This window comes from Rhinolophus sinicus, chromosome 3 (genome assembly GCF_057876585.1).
Source record: "Rhinolophus sinicus isolate RSI-liver-muscle chromosome 3, RSI-T2T, whole genome shotgun sequence".
Taxonomy (NCBI): domain Eukaryota; kingdom Metazoa; phylum Chordata; class Mammalia; order Chiroptera; family Rhinolophidae; genus Rhinolophus; species Rhinolophus sinicus.
The window spans coordinates 201,857,024-201,868,128 of NC_142503.1; the positions used below are offsets into that span (position 1 = coordinate 201,857,024).

An 11,105-nucleotide genomic window follows, 5' to 3' on the forward strand; every position below is an offset into this window, starting at 1 on the left:
TTCCTGATCTCCAAAATGCCTCGCCGTCTCTGACACCTGAACCTCCCAAGTACAGTTAGAGTGGAGAGGGGTGAGACTCACCTGAGGAGACGGTGACCAGGGTCCCCTGACCCCAGTATTCAAACCGGTTGTCACATTGTGACAATTATGCTGGGACCCCAGGCAAGAACTGTGCCCGGCTAAGGCCTCAGTCCACCTCAGAACGCGCCCGGTGAGGGCAGAGGGGACCAGGGGATCCAGGGGGCCAAGGATGGCCGAGACCCCTGGCTGCAGAGCCCAGGAGGGGAGGGGGTCTGCATCTCCTGTCCTCATCCATGACAGCCACGGTCCCCTCCCGGTCCCTTTCCTGAGCCCCCCAGGCTGGCCCCAGTCCTTCTAGACCTGAGACCCAGACACCCTCATTTCCCACAAAATGCAGCAAAAACTCCCAGAGAAAGAGAGGAGAGAAGGGTTGTGACGACTCACCTGAGGAGACGGTGACCAGGGTCCCCTGGCCCCAGTAGTCGAAGTAGTCACATTGCCACGGGCCCCGCTAGGCAGTGTACAAAAACCCAGCCCCCCTGGCCACCGCTCGGCCACCACAGCAAACCCTGTCTCCTCAGGTGTCCATGACCCAGACGCGCAGTCCACCCCACCCGCACCGGCCAGAGCAAAGGCCCCGGTCCAGAAAGGCTGAGAAAGGCCGGCCACAGAGCAGAGAACCGACCACCTCAGCAGCGGCCCCTGGGGACGCCCAAGGGCCCACGTAGACCCGGGAACCGGGAAATTGCTGTCCCAGCCCCAGGACAGGGAGACAGAAAGGAAGCCGACTTACCTGGGGAGACGGTGACCAGGGTGCCCTGGCCCCAGGGATCAAAAGCATCACACAAGGACACAGTCCCTGGTCCCCCTCAGACATGAACCCGCCTCGTGGGCCCCAGCCCACGGCACACAGCTCGTGTCCCTGCCCATGGCCACAGATCTTGGGGGGGAAGCAGGGGACACTCACCTGGGGAGACGGTGACCAGGGTGCCCTGGCCCCAGTGCTCGAAGTACCAGTAGCACAGCACCCTTCTGGTTGCTTCTCCCTTACAAAAATGCACCCTGCTCCTGTCCCTCCCCTGAGACCAAACACAGCCCAGGGCTTGGCACACCTGTGTCCCGCTCTCCCCAGGTCAGACACCAGAGCAGAGGGCAGACTCACCTGAGGACACGGTGACCAGGCTGCCCTGGCCCCAGTGCTCCAAGTAGGCATAGGCACGGTGAGCAGACCGCGCTCAGGCCTCAGAACCCTGCAGCCAGGGTCCCCTGGGGCCCCGGAGCCGGAAAGTCTGCCGTCTGCCTGAACACAGCCCAGCCCCCGTCTCCCAGGTGCCTCCTGCCCTCAGTCCCCAGCCTGGCTTTGGACATCCTTCCTCACACCTGACTTGCTTTGGTCTCACAAGGTCATGTCTCCCTGCTCACCCCTCCCGACCCCTGACCAGGCTGCCACCCATGCCACTCCTCCCCCGTCCCTCAGCCTGAAACTGGTCCCCATCACAGGCTCCTATGGGACCCCCTTGTGGATCTGACTGTGAGCCCTGGAGGATGGTCCCCGGCTGCCCTGGGGTCGCTGGCCAGGTTTTTGTACAGTTGTCAATCACTGTGGTTCCAGTTAGCACTGTGGTTTCTAGCTCAGCCAAAACCCCGGGGGTTGGAGTGGGGCGAGGTGGGTAGGGCTGAGCGCCCTGCTGAGGGCAGGGGGCAGGTCAGCCGCAGAGCACAGGGGGACCCAAACACCCCGTGCCTTTTACTTGTCTTCAGAAATAAGTACATTCAAGGCCGGGCCTGCAGACCCTCTCACATCCCCTGCATTTGAATTGTGTTCTCAGCTGCAGAAAAGGCCTGCGGTGGGGTGGGGGCTGAGGGAGGGGGCTGCTGGGGCCCCATGTCACCGCTGACCTGCAGGGTGGACAACTCCCACTGCTGCGGCCTCGTGGGGGTCCTCAGGGCCTCAGCCCCAGAGAGTGCTAAGCCCACAGGGCAGGCTCCCTCCCGGTCACCCCGGGCTGCTGGTCCTCAGGGAGGGGTCTCAGGAGGGCAGTGGGGAGGGGATCCTCCCCCACATCTGCACAGGCTGCTCTCCCCCCACCCTGAGGGGCCCCAGGAGAGGGGGGGAGGTCTGCTGGCCCCTTGTCAGACCTGGGGGTGGGTGCTGGGACTCACAGGGCCAGCAGGTGTGGGCCCCTGGGGAGGAAGAGCTGCACGGCTCCCAGGGACCAGTTGTCAGCTGGCCGGTGTGCTCACCACAGGCCACTGCTGGGGACACAGGGTGATGGCGCCCTGAAGGCTTCTGGGGGGCGGGGGTGAGTGAACACAACTGAGCAGTCTGTGCGTGCTCACACGTGTGTGACTCCAGGCAGAGGAAAGGCCCAGGTCAGACCCTGAGGCTGGGCCGGGTGCTTGGACAGCACAGGTGGCTTGAGGTGGCTGGGTCTGAAGGTGGCCTGAGGGCCCAGCAAAGAGGCCAAAAGCCCAGAGGGCTTGCTGAAAGCCTCGCTCTAGAAGGTTCCGTCTGGTGCGGTGTGCAGGATGGCCTTGCCCTGGGCAGCAGGCTTGTGTGCTGAGAGAGGGTTGGCCAGCCCAGGGGGCTGGTGAGCAGCATCACAGGGCGGAGGGCAGCTCTCCCAGGGCTGGGGACAGAGCGGGGGTCCCAGGGTCCTGGCCCTGGGTCTTGGAGAGATGGGGCCGCAGGTGCAGCCAGAGTTGGGGGGAGAGCAGGTGGCCTCTGCTCTCCTGAGCCCCAGATAGGTGACAGGGGAGGGTCTGGCCTGCCCTCTCCTTGTGAGCTGGGGTTCTGTTCTCTGGGCAAGTGTTGGTGTCCAAGCCTGCCCTCCAGGGCTCACGGCGGGCGGTTCACAGCTTATGGTGGGGCTTCCTCAAGCCCCCAGCTCCTCTCTGGAGGCTCTTCCTGCTGTGGACTCTGCTCTGGGGCTTCCTGTCTCCCTTTCTGGGGACAAGGGGTACGGGCTGCCCCAGGCCCTCTAGGAAGCACCTGCTCTGGTGTCCAGTGTCTCCTGTTCCTGACTGGGGGTGGAAGGAAGTGTCCACATGCCCTGCCAGCCCTGTCCTCCCCTGGGCGCCCCACCCCCAGCGCCTACCCCCAGCCCCCACCCCCAGCCCCAGCCCCAGCCCTGCATCTTCATTCAGGGCAGAGCACCATCCAGGGCTTGTCCGGCCTGGGAGGACGCAGTTCAGTCTTGCAGACCCGTGTGTCCTACTGGCCCCCACATGTGACAGGAGCTGGCCTTGGCCGAGCTCCTAGGGCCTTTCAAGGGAGGTCCCTGCCTCTTCCTGGCAAAACTGTGCTAGCTTGGGTTGGAGCTGCTGTGGTAGGTCCAGAGCCCGCTGACCATGTGACTGGCTCCTGTGCAGCTGCCCCGTTCTTTCCGGGAGTCGACCAACTTCAGCTGCAGTGACCAAAGGCCTGGTCAACAGTGGGGTGACCAAGGCGATGTGTGTCTTTTCAGGAACTGGGAGGTGGCATGGGAACCTGCTCAGCCATGCGGGTGGCGGGCTGGTGCCTCTGTGACTGTCTCAGCCGTTCTCGTTCCCTCAGGACTGGGGAGTGGCTGCTGTAGTGGCAGCAGGACAGAGGTCAGGGGCACGTGCCCTCTCACTGCCCATCTGCTGGGCCATCCCCTGGACGCGGGAACACCCTCCTTTCTCAGAGACCTAGGCAGGATGTGTCACCAGGCACCTCACTTTCACCTTCTCCCTGCCTGGCACAGACCTGAGAGCTGCTGGTGGGTGAGGAGTATGGACGGAAAAGGGGCCACATGTTAAACCTGACAAGCTCAGGAGACTGGAAATAACCACATAGGATGGTGTGAACATAGAGATTCCTAACTAAGGTGGGCCATGGTGGGAAGTCACATCCTTGGCCTGTAGCTTCCTTGACAAAGGTCACTCTACCTTAAGTGAGCCTGTCTGTCATCTTTTTGCATCTAAGATGACAGACCCTTGGAATGTCAGTCATCCCCTTTCCGGATCCCCCGGGGCACAGCCCACCACACCACAGCAGGAAACAACAGAATCCCTCATGTTGTTCTAGTCCCGATCACCATCTCTGTGTGCTGTAAAATGCTGTTAACCACCCTGTACCCCCCAGTGTAAAGAAGGGTGAGTCTCCATCTTACTTTTTATCCAACCCCAGGGATCTCCCCGCTTTGCTTTCTCCCGCCCCCCTTGATCTGTAACCAATGGGTTACATGTAACCTTCCTCCGTTGATTCTAATGTATAAAATAAGTTGCAAACGGCCATTTTTCAGAGCAATTTCTCAACCCGTTGAGACTTTGCTTCCCGGCAATTGTCTTCAGTTTGGCTCAAATAGACCCTTACAAGTTTTCTCTTAGGCTGGATGTTATTTTGTCAACGGGCCATGGCGGGTTTCATTGATGGGAACAGTGGGACTCGCCCGTCCCTCCAGTGCAATGACCTGGACATTCAGTCTCAAAGGTCATGACACCCCCTTCACGTCCATCTTTGCTGTAAGATCGATACTCACCAACGGCACCCAGAGTGGGGGCACAGGCCTAGGTGGGGTCCGGGGTCGGAGCTCCCCCTCTGCAGGACAGACACCTGTCACTGTCACTGTGAGGGCACACTTGGCCGCATGCCTTTCTGAGGCAGTTTTCCAGGTTTTGCCTGAGGGTTGTGTTGACTAAAGAATCTGAGGGTCTTTCCTCATTGGCCACACAGGTCCTACCACCGGGAATTTCCAGCTGGGGAGCAGGGAAGGGGGAGCAAAGTGCTCTGGGATTCCTGGGGCTCCAGAAACCCACACTGTTAGAGAAAGTGGATGTTCTGGGGACGAAGTCTGGGGGTAGACAGGACGGCGGTGGGGGTCGGGGTGACAGGCCCCCTCAGCTGATGCAACGCGCACGGAATTCCACTCTGAGCCTGCCCCCAGGGTCTCCTGCTGCTGAGTGGCTCTGACCCCTGTCCCACCCCCCAACCCTGAGTGGTGTGTACGGGTGGGGGAGGGCTTCAGGGTCTTCAGAGAGCAGCTAAGTCCCACCCTCCTACTGCGGTTCCTGGAAAAAGTCAATTAAAAGCTCTGTGCTTCCAGTCCCCTGTCTGTAAAAACAGATCACAGCATCTTTCTAGGTAGAATTAAAGGACACAGTGATGAGAGGGGCAGGTGCAAAAAGCACCTGGTCATTGCCAACAGCTCCCCTCCCGTTCCCTCCCCTTCCTCCCCTCCCCCGCCTTCGTCTCCTGCTCCACCCTCCTCCTCCCCTCCCCCACTTCCTTCCCCAGGGTGACGCAGAGCCTGACATTCTGTCACGGAGAAAACAGCTGAATTCACCTGGCATAAATTTATCAGGTTTTTCAACTTTTCTTGTTTCGTGTGTAATACACATGTGCTGTGGAACTGGGTTTTGTTTAGGATTTGAAAGCCTCTCCTTTAATAGGTGTGTTCAGACCACTCATGTTTACTGACAGGACAAATAGGTTTGGTCTCAATATTGTTTTACTATTTTATACTATAGCTCCGATTTTTAAGCTCCCCAAACAAGTTTCCATCTCAAGTTGTCTTTCTCGAAGTCTGCCAGTCTGGTAACTTTCTCATTGTAACTGTCCAAACGCCCTCGGTGCCATTCAAACACCATCAGTTCCCCGCTCTGCACGGCTCTCTCTCCCTTGGTGTAGACGATCCTGGATCTGCGGGCAGTTTCTGGGTGTGGGCCGGGATCGTGTCTCACGAAGCCGAAGAATGGACACACGGACCAAGGGGAGGCAAAGAGTTTTAAAAACAGGATAGTTTATTAGAGGCAGAAGAGGTTGCAGCTCCCGAGCGGGAGGGGGTCCCGAATGGGGGTGCCCCGTGACTGAGGCAAAAGCTCTTACTTTTATACCTTCCCTGCCTGCTTGGGGAAGGGGAGCTGTTTGAAGAAGGGAGCTGGCGCCTTCTAATGAAATTCGTCTACCAGGTTGGTTCTGCTTGCCCATCCTGAAGGAATTAGCAGAGTAACCCATTCTTATCTATCAGATCAGCTCCGTTTGTCAGGCCAAAAGGAATTTTATGATTAACCCCAAGGCTTTGTTATATTGTATCCTGGAGCAAAGGAGTGATTTCAAAACCTGAAGTTTTAGGATATGGCTGTGTTTTCTTTATTTTACCAGGGACCTCCCTGTCTACCTAACAATCACACTCACTAACCTGCCTCTTTCCTGGTGATACAGGAGAGCTAGCATGTCCCTAGGTAGACAGGGAGGTCCCTGGTAAAATAAAGAAACCACAGCCATATCCTAAAACTTCAGGTTTTGAAATCACTCCTTTGCTCCAGGACATAATGTAACAAGGCCTTGGGGTTAATCATAAAATTCCTTTTGGCCTGACAAACTGAGCAGATCTGATGGACAAGAGCGGGTTACTTTGCTGATTCCTTCAGGATGGGCAAGCAGAACAAACCTGGGAGACAGATTTCATTATAAGGTGCCAGTTCCCTTCTTCAAACAGCTCCCCTTCCCCAAGCAGGCAGGGAAGGTATAAAAGTAAGAGCTTTTGCCTCCGTCACAGGCACTCCCATTCGGGACCCCCTCCCGTTTGGGAGCTGCAACCTCTCCTCCTGCCTCTAATAAACTATCCTCTTTTTAAAACTCTTTGCCTCTCCTGGGTCCATGTTTCCATTCATCAGTCTCATGAGATAGGATCCCAGCCCACACCCAGAAACTGCTGGCGGATCCAACATCACCTACATCATTTGGGGAGTCACAGGAAAATATTCCTCCATCACTGTCATCCTCTGTCACAGGGTTCAGCCAGTACCACTGTGGTCCTAGGGTTTGTTTGTACTGTGACGTCCTCTGCCGCCCACTGTTAGGAGTGAGGCCACCACGCACAGGTGGTCTGTCTCCCGTGTTGGTTTCTTCCCACCTTTGTCAGGGCCAATGTCACCATCTCGTCCTGCACTGAGCCACACTGAGGAGTCACTGTCCCTTCTCTGGCTCCAGCTTCTTGAAGTGTCTGTGGGTGGCCTGCATTTTCCACTAGTAGATTCATCACGTGTGGGTTATGCAAACCTGTCTCCTAGATTCTGGGATGCTCAAGACTGTTTTCAGGAGCCTTTGTTACGTTAAGCACTTACTTATTTTCCTGAGATGTGATTGACAGGTAACACTAGGTGAGTGTGAGGAGCACAGCCTGTGCTCGCACAGCAGCACGACGGCCCCCTAGCCTTGGCTCAACCTCTGTCACGTCACATAACTACCGTTTCTTCTCTGCGGTGAGAACAATTAAGATATTGCCCATTACCACCTCGGGCTTACAATACGGTGTCGTCGGCTACAGTGCCAAGCTGGGTATTAGACCGTCTCATGTAGTGGTCTCAAGTCTGTCCCTTACACAGCATGCCCCACCCCCAGCCCTGCAGCCACCGCGCCCCTCTCCGTTTCTGTCTCAGCCTTTTCCACATGCACATGTGAGGGAGCTCACGCAGTGCTTGTCTCCCTCTGTCTGACGGAGCTCACTCAGCATAATGTCCTCCAGGTTCATCCCATTGTTGCAAGTGGCAGGACTTCCTTCTTTTCCGTGGCTGAGTAGTATTCCATTGCGTGCGTACCACGCCTTCTTTACCCGTCATCCACTGACAAACACTTAGTGTATCCACGTCTTCAGCAGCCTTGATCTCGGAGGACAGACAGGCTGCATATAAACCCCTAGATTTGCCGTGTTTTGTCCCGAGAACCTCTGGGCGCTGTCCCATCACTCGTGGTGCTGAATGTGGCTGGTAAGAAATCTGAGGCCAGCGCTTTCCCCTTATTGATGATTTGGCATTTTCGAATGCTACCCACTTCAATTCTTTCCATAATTAACTACTCAAAATTATAGATTAGAAAAAAATATTTAACAATGGAACTCAAACGCTCTCTTTGAAACAGGGTAACGCTGTACACACACTGGCTAGGGACACCGTGACCAGAGAAGACCCTCCCAGCACGGCTGGGCTCCGCCCTCCTCCAGATGCCCCACTCGCACGCCTGCGGTCCTGCCTCGGCCATCTCCTCCAATTCCCCAGTCTCTGGCCCACATGTCCTGTCACGCACTGTGTCCCCATGCTCCTGTCTGTGCTCCCGGGTGTCTGCGTTTCACTGCGCTGTCTTTGCGTTGACACGTCCTTTGGCCAGAGCACACTTCACCCCCGGTAACTTCAGCCTCCTCTCTAAGCACTTGCTTCTGGGCGTCGTGCTTTCCCTTCAAAGTCCAATTGCTTTCTTACCTGTGTTCGTGCATGAAGCACTTCTTGGCCGAACTTTTCATCTTACCCTGTGGCAATATTTTTCTGGTGAGTATTCATTTGTCAGTACATTTTGCTGGTTTTTAACAAATTAATACCGTTCCAGCTCAGGTATGTTACTCATTGCTTCTTGAATTGAGCTGCTCTGGACCTGCTATCTACAGGTGTTTCCTCAGGCCAGAAGGAGGGGCGGCCTTGGAGGCCTCGTACCCACAGGCTTTCGGGTCCTGCTGCCAGGAAGACGAGTGCTTCCAGCGGCCGAGGCCTTTTCAGTCCTTTCCCTGGCCCAGCGCTGTCGGCTTTTCTGCAGCACACATCGCGAACAGGGGTGGAACCCTGGAGCTCTCATCTCCTGGAAGCATATTTTTGCTGCCACCAGGCTTCTCGCCACTGTTTCTGTGTAATCTGTCACTCCCCCCCATGTGGCCTCTGCCCACTGTCAGCTGCTTTTTGCGCCTTGACTTAGATTTTGGATTCTGTGGTTTGTATCAATTTCCCCAGTTTCACTGAAAATGAAAGTTTCCATTAAAAAAATTCCACATGTTGTCTTTGCACAAATTCTGGGATGATGAGGGAAAATTGCTATGTGGGGAGATGTGCCTGCAGGAGGAGGAATTAGATACAGGCGAACACTAGAAGTTTCTACCACACGGAGGTGTTTCTGTGACTCAACTCACCTTCTCACCTTCGCCATCCTGCTCTGCCTCTGGAGGTGACCTGTACGGGCTGCTCACCCCAGGGGTGATGGCTGGGTGTGGGAGACCCCAAGGCCAGGGCAGCTCTGTGGGGTCCTTCCAGCTCCAGCACTCCTGGTGCCCCTGGCTCTCGGCTCCATCCTTCCAGGTGTAGCCCAGGGGAGCCCGGTGCCAGGCGTGGAGCATTTGCAGCAGTCTTCGTGTTGTTTCCGGGGAACCCAGCCCGGGACACCCTGCTGCTCCCTTGGGCTCAGGTGGAATGGCCCTGGGGATGCCTCGTGGGTCCCCTGAGCTTGGTCCATCCCATTATCGGTAGTCTGTTATAAAACTCTCCCCAACACGTGCTCTGCATTCATCCTTTCCCGCCAGACTTGGGGTTAATTAAATTGCTTTGTTTCAGCATTTCACTTGTGCTCCCCTGTTGTCATTTCAGCTGTGCTCCAAGGGCTTATAATGTGACTCCAACCCAGTGGTCGCCTGCTGTGCTGGCCACCGGCTTTCATTCCCCCTGTACACATGTGCCCACGGGCGGCTCGAGGCTTCACTCTCAGTGGTCGGAGTCTTTCCATTTTTGTCTGGGTTGGATAAAGTTTATCTTTGTTCAAATGAATCATTTTACTCTCAATAGTCTATGCATACTGAATGTGTGTATGAGGCCTGACAATTAAGTTCGTGAACTTGTTGCAACAATGTTGCTAACCTTGTTTGATATCAGAGGGATTGTTTGTTATTAATTTGTACCAATTGGACAAACAGTTAACCAAGTTTACTATTTGGAAGTACTGGAAAGGCTGCGTGAAAAAGTGAGACGAACTGAACTTTTCGCCAACAATTCTTGGCTCTTGCATCACGACAATGCACCAGCTCACACGGCACTGTCTGTGAGGGAGTTTTTAGCCAGTAAACAAATAACTGTATTGGAACACCCTCCCTGCTCACCTGATCTGACCCCCAATGACTTCTTTCTTTACCCGAAGATAAAGGAAATATTGAAAGGAAGACATTTTGATGACATTCTGGACATCAAGTGTAATATGACGACAGCTCTGATGGCCATTCCAGAAAAAGAGTCCCAAAATTTCTTTGAAGGGTGGGCTAGGCACTTCGAAGGTGACCGTAGTGATATTCAGCAATGAGGTATGTAGCACTTTTTCTAGGATGAGTTCGCGAACTTAATTGTCCGACCTCATATATATAAATACACATACATGTATAATACACACAACTGAAAATAGTTATATTTATCATAATTAATATTAATATGTGTGTATGTGTGTAAGTTCACTTAACAAGGAAGGATGCAGGGCCCGACCGCCAGGTTTGTGCGTGTGACAGTATATTTGAACGCCAGTCATGCTGGGCATAAAGTTCTTGGATTGTATTTTCTCTCTAACAGTGTTTTGTAGGCATTGGTAAACCTTTTTTTTTGTTTTTGTTTTACATTTTGAGAAATCAGACTAGATTGGTTCCCATCATATTAATGAGCTGACCTCACAGCTTGCGTTGAAGTCCAGTGACTAATAAAATGTATCTGCTATCGACTGCTCTGGGTAATTTTTCTTCTGGGAGTTTAAAGAATCTTCTGGAATGTTGTCTTGAGTCACGTCTCAGAACGTTGGTTCTGGCTTCCTGGCTTCCTGTCCCTGCGACTGGCCAGTGGTGTGAAGTGAAGGTTCTGTCTGTGTTTTGGCAGTGCTGTCCTTTGGAGGTGGCCAGGGGGCTTGTCACCTCTGGACATCGCATGTGCATCTCAGTGTGGGCAGAAGGCAGAGGGCAAACCACATGCTGGACGCCTCACCTGCTGACCCCATTTACATCTCAATGGCCAGACACAGCTCATGTGGCCACCCTTAGCTAGGTGGGAAGGATGAGGGGACAGTGGGTACTGGTGGCACTAGATGGTCTGCTCCAGAAACGGATGGAGTAGGAGCTTTAAGAAGAGTCGTGGCCACCAGCTCAACATGGTGCCAGGCCTGAGTGACAGAGTTGGGTTGAGATCAGGGTCCAGGAGAGGGACGGGTGAGGGGAGGGGAGGGGAGAGGGAGTGGAGAGGAGGCAGGGAGAGAAGGGAGGGCCTGTGGGCGGAGGGGGAGAGAGGTGCAGGGCCCAGGGTCCTGGGTGTGTAGGGAGTGAGCTGGAAAGACAGGA

The 11,105-nt window shown here is 55.0% G+C and overlaps 1 gene segment (V, D, J or C); it reads right to left on the reverse strand.

Annotated features, from left to right (window-relative positions):
- The window catches only part of LOC109455540 (immunoglobulin heavy constant gamma 1-like), a 138,556-nt gene that overhangs the window by 68,264 nt on the left and 59,187 nt on the right, over positions 1–11,105 (reverse strand).